We start from the raw sequence: 12,856 nt of genomic DNA, 5'->3' as shown, positions 1-12,856 counted from the left end.
GCGTGCGTGCGTGCGTGCGTCCTCGCAGTTTGTTACCACCTAATCTCAGTCGCCGTTTGCCAGGTCGCTGTCAAAATGAGCACACACTCTCCCTGGATGCCAATTCAGAACCTCTGACCCACATTTTTCAAATGGCCCTGTTCTAGCGCCACCATGAGGCCGATGTTTGCAAAACACATTTCTGTACACTACTCTTACAGATTTTGTCCAAAAATCCTACAAATCAGTAGACAGTATCTCGACAGTCATGTGATCGACACGGATCTGTCCGATTTTGCATATTCCATCCTGATTGGCTAAGATTGGCTTCCAAAGTTTGTAGGATTGAGCCGTTTTGAACAAAATGCTTCAAATCCCAAACGCAAAGTGAAATTATCATGAAATCGCACACACATATTCCCACTAGGCCGAGGAAGAAATGCCACTTAATTTTTTTTAAATCAGCCACGCGGGAGGTGTGGATAGTGGAGGGAGGAAGTAGTTGATCTCTGCTCTGACCTGTGTAGTGTTTGATGTGGGAAGAGAAGCAGTGTTTGTGGGAAGAGAAGCAGTGTTTTGATGTTCACAATACTGAAGAAGTTATAATATACAAACTTTGCCTGATTAAAAGTGACTGTTAATTCACCACTGTGCAACGGGAAAATAGTTACACGTTGGGTTGTACCCCGAAGTTAATAACGGATTACGGATTAAGTGTTATAGTGTTAACGGTCCCATCATCTTTTACAGTAGGTTTCCTCATATAAATACTTGGGCATTTCTATTGACAATTCACTAACATGGAATACACATGTGGACAGCCTCTGTAGTAAACTACAGCAAAGACTACACTTCCTCCGCCGTCTGAGGGTTCACGGTGTTGACCAAAAGTTTATGTTAGTGTTCTATCGGGCAGTCTTGGAGAGCCTGGTTAGATTTGGTATTACAGTTTGGTTCGGTAATCTCTCAGTGCAACTGAGGTCCAAATTGTTGAGATTGGTTCAGACTGCAGGGAAGATTATAGGAGTAAGACAACTCCCCTCTCTGCAGTCTATTTACGAGCAGGCGGCACTAAGGCAGGCTCAGAAAATAATTGCTGATGCTACCCATGTGCTACATGGGAAGTTTGTACTTCTACCTTCGGGAAGAAGGTACAGTGAACCTGTATGGAAGTACATTAGGTTTAAAAAATCATTTGTACCTGTGTCCATTGGATTGTTGAACGACGCTCTGAAACAGCACTGACTGAGTGTATTAATTAATCACTGTGCACAATGTAATGTATGTATCTCTACTGTTTTGTTACTGATGTTTTGTGTGTGGCTGTAGCAGGGGTGAAAGCCCAAGACAAATTTCCCTTGTGGACAAATAAAGTATACCTTGACCTTGACCTTGACAGTACACTTTAAGACATAATAAGACAGGATAAAGCCATAATAAGAAATAATGAGTTGGTAATTAGAGCTAATATATTTTATTAGACAGAAACAAAGACAGAATAGTAGAAAGAGCGAATACATTCTCTGGCACCGTCACCTGCCGCGGAACTGCAGCGGCAGACACTGCCGCACGACCGCTAGTTCGACCAGCAGTCGCACTGCATCGCCGGCGATAGGACCAGCAGTCCCGCCAGTAGGACCGGCGGCCGCCGCACGGACCGGCAGGTCCCGTAGCGGTAAACTGCCCGTCTGTGCGGTGGTGGCTGCCGCGGCAGTTACCAGCGATGCCGGTGCCAGATAATGTATTCGCTTTCTGCTATTCTGTCTCAGCCACCACCGCACGGACGGGCAGTTTACCGCTACGGTGTCTGCGGCAGGTGACGGTGCCAGAGAATGTATTCGCTCTTTCTACTATTCTGTCTTTGTTTCTGTCTAATAGTGTCTGCCGCTGCAGTTCCGCGGCAGGTGACGGTGCCAGAGAATGTATTCGCTCTTTCTACTATTCTGTCTTTGTTTCTGTCTAATAAAATATATTAGCTCTAATTACCAACACATTATTTCTTATTATGGCTTTATTCTGTCTTATTATGTCTTAAAGTGTACTGTAAAAGAGGATGGGACCGTGTTAACTTCGGCCGTGGAATTGAATGGAATTCAGTTCCCCTGTGTCTGCCGGTTTTGATAAGTCTGGAGGCTAAGACAGGAAAGGTTACACATATATTCTTACAGTCTATGGTCTCGTCCTGCCTGGGTTCCTTATAGTTCAAAATGACATCCACCCCTTATCGTTCAATAAACCCATTAAACTTTATTCAGTTGTAAGGTCTCTTACTAGTGAATGAATTCAAAATGGCCGACTTCCTGTTTGGTTTCGATCATGGCTGTAAATTGGGAAATGATACAGGTGTGTACCAATGTTCATACATGTATAGGTGAAGCCGTATTGTAGGAAATTAGGGGGCGCTATTGAGCCAGTAGGCCACGGCCCTTTCTGAGACCATTAAAATGTGTCATTTTTGTGACGATTTGTGATGTGCAGGGAGGTCATGGCCTGAAGAGGTTGAGGCCTGAAGAGGTTGTTCCATAGTGTCTTTTCTGTCTACGCTGTACGCGATTATTGTGTTCATAGGAGATGAGACGTCGGCCGGGTCTCGTGATTGGCTGAACTGGAGGTAGGGAGTGCTCTGCTGTGTTCACTTCGACCGCACAGAGTTTCCGAAAGTCGGATGGCGCTGTGTCAGCTCTAACGGACTTTGTAATGCTTGAGATGGTGACTTGTGCTCTTTAGCTCGCTGGGCGGTGTCTCACATGGATCAAGTCTGCTTGACAATCGTGGCCTGTTCCGAACCAAGTGGTTTCTTCATTCAAGTCAGCCATTTGGTGCCAATTACATGAAAATGGGAAGAAATAGGGGTGTTTTATGCTAATCTTCTGTTCATAATAGTCCACTTCATATGCCCATAATTGAAACAAGTCTTCAGAAGGCGTTCATGCGAGATGAGATTGAACAACTATTGTCTGATCTGGACTAATATAAAATGAAACAAATATTGAAATGATACTGGTGTTGTTATTAATAATAAGCAGAGAATGATTCCCTGATCTTTTGTTGGGCAATAAAATGGACATTGATCAAATAGGCTAAATAGCCTATAGATGATGAGTGTGTGTAATATGTTTTTTATGTTATTGTCTGACTGAGAGAGTAATACATTGTTATGCTGGTACAACAGCACCCCTGGTGGAATTAATTGCTTCAAAATGGTCAAATGGGTCTTTCTAGAGATGGGATTTATGGCTCTTTGAAGTGAGCCGGATCTCTGGGATCCGTTCCTTTCAAAGAGCCGTTCAAAAGACTGGCTCATTCTAGTTACTAGTTACTTCGTAGATTTTGATTATAATTACAAATTCACTTCAACCCTATACATTTCCGCCATTTGAAAATAGCCGATCTACAAGCTCACAACATTGTGAGCTTGTAGATCTGCTATTTTCAAATTATTTTTCTACATTTTCTACATTGGACAAACTGTGAAATGCATGGGACATTCTGCATAATGACTATTTTCTACTATTGGCATTTTAAGTGCATTTTGATACCAATACTTTTGTACTTTTACTCAAGTACATTTTAATTCCAAACTTCTACTTGTGGCATAGTATTTCTACATTGCAGTATTGATTACTTTTACATATTAAAGTAAAGAATGTTTGTACTTTTTCCACAACGCATTTACAAAAGGAACGGCTCCCTACTACGAACCGGATCCCATCGTTCATTTCCAAGAGCCGTTCAAAAGACTTGGATCGTTCGCGAACGTCCCATCTCTAGCTCTTTCTTCCTGTTAATTCCTTGAGCAACGGCAGGCTGCTGGTGAAAACTCTGCTCCTTTTCAATGCATTATAATGCTATATCAACTGTTATCTGTACATAGTAGACCTATAGCATACTGTTTGACTTATGGTTGTGCAAGAGTTGATTTGAGTCTTCTTCTTCGAGTCCTTTGCAATCTTAGATGTCGTTCTGCCAGTGTCTGGCGCAGGACACAGCCGATGGAGTCGGCTCAGCCAGGTCCCAGGGGCTGCACCGGGGGGCGTTGTCGCATTCCAGCAGGTGGGCCATTGTCTGTACTGCTCCACAGCCACAAGTGTCTTCTGTGCTGTAGTTCCACGCCTTCAACAGTGCTTTGCACCTCCCCTGCTCTACCCGCAGTCTGTTGAGGGTCTTCCAGGTCGGCCATGGGAGGTCGTGTCCGCTGGCGAGGCATTCAGTAGGTGTTATTCCTCTCTCCTGCCATTCTGAGGCTCGGATTTGAGTTGAATTTGGACAGTGATGTGTTCTAGATTTTCGAGCGGTCTTACTGTGTGTTACTGGGCAACCATTGATGACGTCATGACGCCAGCCTCCTAGAACCAGGCGTACGTGAGCGTGGTTGTGAAAGTTCTCCTTTCCAACACTAGGGGCGTAGTTTTTCAGTTTCGAGGCAACTTTAAACAGCGTACTGGATCGTCTCTTCATTCTCTAAGGATTTGCAACGCTTCTACATCGTCCCTTCCACCTCTATTCTTTTCTTAAACATTTGAGCAGTAATGGAGGATAATTATGAAGATGCTGTCGCCATGTCTGAGGAAATGGATTACGGTAGCGCTCCTTACATGTTTGAACCGGAGTGGTCGCCTGCGGAGTTGCTCGAGATGGAACAGCAAGCCTTGTTATTACAATCACAGGCTGAAGTCGCTTATGGCGTTCCCCAACCACGGCAGAGACAATTAGAAGAGCCTCATTTATGGTGTAAATGCTCCAACTGCACCAAAATGAACGCAGATGTGTCCGAGGCTGGAGGAACCTTGCAAATGTCGGCAATTTTAAAAGTCAGAAAACGCGAAAACAAGAGTGATTTAGTTTTGTCTTTGTTTTTAGTTTTTTTGATATAAACACAGTTTGAATGTATTAGAGGGTTTTCATTCCATAAGATATCTTTGTTAAGGTTGCCAAATGTTAACATTGGTGTAGTAAAGTTGCCTTACTTTGGGAGAGATTACAGACCGTTTCTGGAGGCGGAAAAGTCAGCTCTTTAGATTTGCATAGCGTTTCGATTGGCCTACCGAATCCATTGTTCCTCAGGTTTCACTCGTGTTCACGCTCTGAGCACCGCCCATAAGTGGTGCATCTGGTTCTAGTGTGTAAACACTCTCTCAGTGACTAACTTCATCTCGCTAATGTTATTGGTTTGCAGAAGACAGTATTCTGGAAGGATTTATTTTTTGATTTATACGTCGTGATCTGACTCTCTGAGTCGCTCTCGGGCACACAAAGAAAGACGCAGCAGCGATGATGTCTTCTCGTAATGGAACAGCCGGCGCTAACGCTGACGCTATACAGCGTATCTCACATCTCAGCCTCTCGTCTGTGGTAAAAAATAAAGCCCCGCCGCTCACGAACGCTTCTTACCTTTTGTGAACATTCTGTCCAAAAAGTAAAGGTCCTATACACTTCTCTCAACTGTTTACTTTTCAAGTGTGGAAGAAAATCCAATCAGCGTGTTGAAATAAAGAGTTTATATCGCTCATTTTGTCAGCCGGTGCATTATTTTCCCCTCTATTATTCGTTGTGTCTATACCACGTGACCAGGGGAGGTAGCATGTCTAAAAACAAAGGACCGGCTGACAAAATGAGCGATATAAACTTTATTTCAACAAGCTGCTTCGATTTTCTTCCACGCTTATGAAGTAAACAGATGAGAGACCGGCATAGGACCTTTACTTTTTGGATATAATCTTCACAAAAGGCAAGAAGCGTTCGAGAACGGCGGGGCTTTATGTTATACTACAGACTAGTGGCCGAGCTGCGAGATACGCTATAGCGTTAGCTTCACGCAGTTAGCAGTGGCTAACGGCTAACGCTAACGTTAGCTAGCGCTAGCTGCAGGCAAACGCAGGCATCGTATACACAACTGGAATTGTTGCTCTTCTACAAGCTCACAACACGGGCGGTTAAGCCTGTCAGAACCGTCAGATTATCCTTCTGACTGAAGTTACACAAACACTGATGTTACATGTATAGCACAGTTAGCACAGTTAGCCGGCGACCAATTTCGATATGTCACGAGTTACGGTGTTACGCACGTGCATCCCCGTAGAGCAACGTGGACTGACGAAAACTGGTGCCCCATAGAACTTTGTGCCTTTGTGGTTAATGTATGTTTTGGACTATTAAAATCAAAATCTACAAAGCAATAACTAAAGTTTAAAACATACATAAACCACTTTAGCCCTATGTTATACCAAGGCTATTTGAAAATAGCCGATCTACAAGCTCACAACGCATTGCGGTGCGACGCGTTGTGAGCTTGTAAATCTGCTATTTTCAAACATTTTGTACTTTTACTTTTGGTACTTTAAGTACATTTGGATACCAATACTTTTGTACTTTTACTCAAGTACATTTTTAATTCTGGACTTTTACTTGTAACAGAGTGATTCTACATTGCAGTATTGATACTTTTACTTAATTATAAAATGTAGGTACTTTTGTAATACACTATTTTAGTGAAAAATAAAAACTACCAAAAGAAGAAAATGACAGGATGAGCATATAAGGAGGGGAGGAGGTAGAAAAGACCACTGGCCACTATTTCTGACATGGCTGCAAGCACTATAGCACAATATATTACCACAGGTCTACTACTAAATTGTAGTTTTAAATAATTGTAGTAAATAAAAGTAAATTTGAAGTTGACAGCTATACCACTGTGGGTGTGGTTTGACTTGGGGGGAGTGATTTAGGGGTGTAGGTAAGTACCTATTGTCCCTCCCATTGTCACACCCACTTCTGGCTACCTAGAGGTGTCAAAATGTTCCTGGCATTCAAATGGCTTTTTAAGCACTTTGGGTTTTATGGTGCAACAAGTTTAAAATATCCATAACTTCTTCAAATATGCTCCAATTCCAACAAATGATACATCATATGAAAGCTTAGATTCTGTACTTGGATAATCTGTACAAAAAAGAAAAATGACCAATGCAGACATAAGGAACAAAGTACCAGACCTAGTCACAGATGAGGAATGCATGTGCTGTGCAGAGTTTTATTTGTGGCAGCCAGATTACGAGGATGAAGATGACCGACCTTGTATCACCACATCGGAAGATTTCGCACCCATGATAAACAGAGTGGTTCTTGAAACTTTTTTTCTCTCAAAGAGAATAAACTGGAAAGAAAGACCTTGATCCGGAGGGAGAAAATGGCCACTTATCAAATGAGTAAGTGTTGCATTATCCTTTATTCCCCTTCTGATTCGAAGCATTAGCCTACTTTTCTGTAAACATAGTTACAATCATGCCTTGCGTTGACTATCTTATTATAGAGAGTATTTGAAAGCTAAATACCTATACATTTATTTGACAAACAGCAAAGACGCTGTTATCATAAACTTTAGTAGACTACATGTTCTAACACATTATGTAACTGTGCGTCTTTTTCAACAGTCAGTGCAGGCTGGCTGCCTACAGACACGTACTCGAATGGCAGCTGAAAGGAGAAAGGCTCGGAGTCTGCAATAGAGTCGTGTTACCGAGCTGCGTCATATCGGCCGTGAGACGGCAATATCCATCGATATCGGGTTTGTACCGGGGCTTTATGGAGGAAGCAGGCGATCTGAGGGAAAAATGTACCTGGCCCGTTACTCCAGTCCAGTAGCCTAATCCTGGAAACCTAATGTCATCATGGGTCTAAACAATAGCCTACCAAACTTGTACAGCTGAGGATGCCTTTTCCCCTTCTTTGCTCGTTTCCCTTTTGCAAATGTTTTCCTAATCTTATATTTTATCTTTAGATGTGTTGTGTTTTTTTGCTGTTTTTATACATAGCCTACCACTGTATTGTCTGAAAGGAAGCTGAACAAAAACAAGTTTTACTCTTATGTACCTGTACAGAAAAAATAACAATAAAGTACAACATTTTTTCACCATTTGATTTTGTGTTCCAAACCCATTTTATGTATCTGCTGCAAGTCTCTGTATGGCCTTATGTCTATTCAGTCTAAGTATGCGGGTGTCTAGTTCTACAAAGCTTTGAGAGCATTCCTGCAATGTGCAATGAGCCTTCACCCATTATAAAGGCAATAATAAATGTATAATGATTAGATAGCTTTCAAAGAGGAATAATATTGTAGCCTACATAGTTTATCTATTTGAATTATTTAGAAATCCCCCCTATTTATCATTATAAATGTTTGTATATACCTATCTATTGTAATCATCCGGAAATTATATAGGCTACAATCCATTATGTGCTACTACAATAATATTCATTTGTACTCTCTAGGTAATGATTATCAACCTTTACTTCAACTTCAGAGAATATGGTAACATCTGCTTCTATGAGGAAGACTATTTCTGAATAACAGATAGCAGTCAGATAGAATGTCACAGCAGTATACAATGGAGAGAAGAAAAAAATAACACTGCTGCTAGGCTGAAAAAGTTGTGAGAATGAAGAGACGATCCAGTACGCTGTTTATAGTTGCCTCGAAACTGAAAAACTACGCCCCTAGTGTTGGAAAGGAGAACTTTCACAACCACGCTCACGTATGCCTGGTTCTAGGAGGCTGGCATCATGACGTCATCAATGGTTGCCCAGTAACACACAGTAAGACCATGGGAGACTGTCTTAAGTGGAGTTTTGCTTTTTAATCAAGTTTATATAAACGGATTTGCCTATGACCGCAGATATGCCGTTTTGAAGTGAAAATCGTCTATGCGGTCCGGCCGAAAATCACAACAATGCAGTAATGGATATAAACAACACCTGGACCCTTTTTTGAGCGGTGGTCATACCATCTCCATAGCGTAGCCGTGTGTGTATCCGTGTGTGTGTGTGTGTGTCTGTCTGTCTGTATGTAGCCTGTGGTGTATGTAGCCTGGCTGCTATACCTTTTCTGACCACACATGTTAAGGGAGGGGCGCTGTTGTTCAGGCCAGCTAGGCACACTCACACTCACATTCACACACACAAATACACACACACACACACACACACACACACACACACACACACACACACACACACACACACACACACACACACACACACACACACACGCAGCCTCCACCGCTCAGTTCACACAAGTGTGATTTTTTTATTACAAAATGATATAAAAAAAAGGTAAGAAACCCTTTTGGGGAGGAATTCTCCTTTAATAGTTTAACAGATAGTGACATGCACATTGTTAGTTTCAGCCTGCAGGACCGCAGACCCACAACCACAAGATTCCAACAGGTTTTAGACTTGGGAACATGATGTAATTTAACTTGAGGTACCTATATGCAGATATGGCTTCGACGAACAACAATCATTATCAGACGCAGTCAGTGTGTGATTTAAGCAATATTACACGAGAGGGTGTGGGATAACTGAATTATTTGCACAACTGTGATGCGGTCAGGAACGAGCCGTAGGCGAGTTCCGCCGAGCATCACAGGAGTGCAAATAATTCAGTTATCCCACACCCTCTCGTGTAATATTGCAATTATACAACCACCAACAAACAAAACGCATGAAAGTATAGGCTATTCACACTGTGGGGCAATTCACAATGTAAACAATCGCTAATCTGATTCCTTGGAAGAGTTTGACTGACATTAAATAGTCCCTGTTGTTGATAAAAAAAAGAGCTACGCTCTGAGCGCAGTCACCGAGGCAGCTGAGCTGTCAGTTCCAGTAGGCTATGCTCCGCCGTACGACCGTATCGCGCAGCGAAAATAGCCGATCTACAACAACGCGCCGTGTCGCGCCGCGTTGTTACTTGTAGATCGGCTATTTTCGCTGCACGATACCATTGTATGACAACAACAAGTCCCGGAAACATTTCACAGCCCAAGTAGTTGTCCTGGCTGTATTGAGTTCAAACCTTGACTCTAACTTGTCGAGCTCTTCCTTTGACAAAGCACAATGTCTGGTTGGTTTCGCGTTCTCCTTATCATCCTCATCTAACCATTCATCTAAAGTAAGTCCACCAAATATATCAAAATTAACAGTGAAATCCATTTCCAACGGGATAGTAGCAGTGGTGCTTTGGGATTTTTTTTCCGGGCGGACGGTCATTTATTGACGTCACGTGCACGCGCGTGCACGCGCCTCTAGAGGCTATTTAGATAGAAAGGATGTCAGCAGATCTAATGGTGGGAAATATATAGTTTTCTACTAGTCTTAATTACATTTGCATTGTTACTTAAGATTTTATGTTCTACTTTCTTTAAATTCATTTAGAAAATACAGCGCTGCAGTAGGCTATAAACAAAGTTTGCCTTGAACGAATCTCAAACACTATAGGCTACCACAGTAATGGAGCCATGTATGAGGACACAGCACACATCGACACATGCACATGCAGTCACAGCTGGAAACCTAAGTAGGCTATATATCCATATGAATAGAGGCTTGAGGACGCTCACACATTCACCACTAAACCTGTTATGCATAGTAGTAGCCACTGATTAAAGTATTGCTTGTAGTTATCGCGGATTTGCGGGGTGGGGGTTGTCGCGGCTCTCGCGGGGGCGTATGCACGCGTTTACACGGTCGTGCACCGTTCGGTGCCGTCCGTGCGCGTGCATGTGGGGAAATATTTCCGGCCACACGGCGTCCGGTCGCGTCCGGCCCCCAAAGCACTACTGTCCGAGTAGCTAGTTTGCACTGCAAGCTGCTACTGTGTGTTTCCCTCCAGAGGGCGCAGCTGTGCTATATGGGACAATCAGTTGCAGTGGCGGAGTGATACATTCTTCATGTGATTAGGCCCAGGTCTAGCAGTGCATCTGTGCTCGTTTGATGCACGGTTGGAGAGCCTGTTTTCCATTGAGAGCCGGACTACTTGTTGTATAATGATCAATACATATTATGGTCCACCAAATAGGCTCTAGTGATGAAGTGCTGTTAAAGCAGAGAACGAGTAGCTTGGCAAGCCAGCCCTGATATGTGTTCAATCACTCATTCCTTCCCCAATATCAGGTCTGGACTTCGGCCTATAGGCACCGAGTATGAGAAATCAGAAAATGATTGGGGCCAATTAGTGACTGCGTTTCAACCGCTGTCCGCACAACAAGTGGAAAGCTTCCCCTGATTTGTCCATGTGTAGATGGTGACGTAGATGCGTACTGCGCATCAAAACAACAATGGCTGCCCTCGTGCAACAAGTGTAACAGTTAACGCCGAAACTATAAAACAAGCAATAAGTGAAGTTATTTCAGAGTTGGAATCAATTACAACAACTAGTAAATATTGTTCCTTTGAAACAATTGTGGGCTCGCTTCAAGCCAAAAAACAATGGCTATAAAAGTACAAAATGTCAAGATCACAGGCAGTGCTCTCTTTGATGCTACTGGCGTAGAATGGTAATCGAACTAAATGCAGACAAGCAGTGTTATAAAATGAACTTAACGGTATGGACAATTAAATCAAAATAAAAATATAGCTGCAAGCAGCGATAAAGTGGCCAAGCCAGGAAAAAGTAGGAAAGGAAAAAAGCAGCGAAAAAAAACGGGAAAAGCAAGAAAAGTGGGGAAAGAAATCAAAGAAAAACTAGAAGCAGTGTTCTTCCGAGAACCGGTCTCCGGCAGGTCAGGTAGGTTTTTTTGGCCTCCTGGTGGCGCTATAATAGGCCAATGTGAAAAGGGTGCCACGTGTTCTTGGGGCCTTTCACGGCAATCGGATGCTTTGGACTAACCCTCTACAGTATTTCATCATGAAAATGTGACTTTGCATGTATATGCGTGTAATTTTAGAATTATTAAAAAAGAATGTGACGTGAAAATCCCAGGATAAAAACGGATTTAAGCGTTTTATAAACTGCTCAAAATGGCGGAAAATCTAAGGGTGGAGCTTACTTGACAAAGACACAGATGTGTTCCTCTTGAGTCAAGGCACGCGTGTAAGCAAGTTGCATGTCTTCAAGCCAAACGAGGCATGATATTTGCCCATTTAAAGTCTGAATTTTTAAACACTTTGTATAGCGCCCCCCTTTGGCCAATTGGAATAAGATTGGTTTCAGTGAGATTTAGACTAACCCTCTACATCTTTGCCAAATATCATGGACATGTGACTTTGCATGTACGATTTAGAGGCAGAAGAATAATTTGCATAAAACTGCAATATTAATTGAATTATTAAAAAATATATATTTCACATACAAACTCACCCCATAGTCTGAGTAGATATTGGTCCAAAGTTCATGTGAAAAAAGTTTTGTGTGTGTGACACAAAAATCCCAGGAGGAGATAGATTTTTACAGTTTTTCATATCGTTCAAAAAATTAATCTAAAACTTCAGAGGTCAAAAGTCATAGTGGCAAAGTTGTTCGGCATGAGGAGATGCATATGTGTGTCCAGGTTTCATGGCTGTATGTCAAACAGAGCATGAGCTATACAGGTACCTGTTCAAATTTTGCATTTTCAAAGGCTTCCTACAGCACCACCCTTTGGCCAATTGTTGTAAAAAAAAGTAATAGCACCCGTCTCCACAGTAAGCTGAACACATTCAAGTTTGAATGGTGTTTTTCGTTGTAAGTATGTAGGAGTAGATGTACGATAGATAGATAGATAGATAGATAGATAGCAAACCATCTTTAACACTTTAACCCTGGTGTCCCCCAGAGCTCCATAATTGGCATCCTCTTTTTTTTTTTTTTTTTTTTTCTTCAAAGGTAGGTTAAGTGATATTATTTGGTCAAAACAAAGGGTCTTTTGTTAAATAGCTCTATATTGTAATGGTAATCATTGCTATTGGGCAGGGGTCAGCATTCTTTTTTAAATGAAGTGCCATGTTTTAATTTGCTCGATAGTTAGAGCTCGATACATCTTTGTTATGATACATTTTGACACCTCATCAAGATGTTAAATTGCCAGCAGATTGTGATAGTTTCCTCCTTATTGTATTTTCTTTC

This window comes from Nannobrachium achirus (assembly GCF_963921795.1).
Source record: "Nannobrachium achirus genome assembly, chromosome: 24".
Classification (NCBI taxonomy): Eukaryota; Metazoa; Chordata; class Actinopteri; order Myctophiformes; family Myctophidae; genus Nannobrachium; species Nannobrachium achirus.
Note: the sequence above shows the minus strand (reverse complement) of the source record.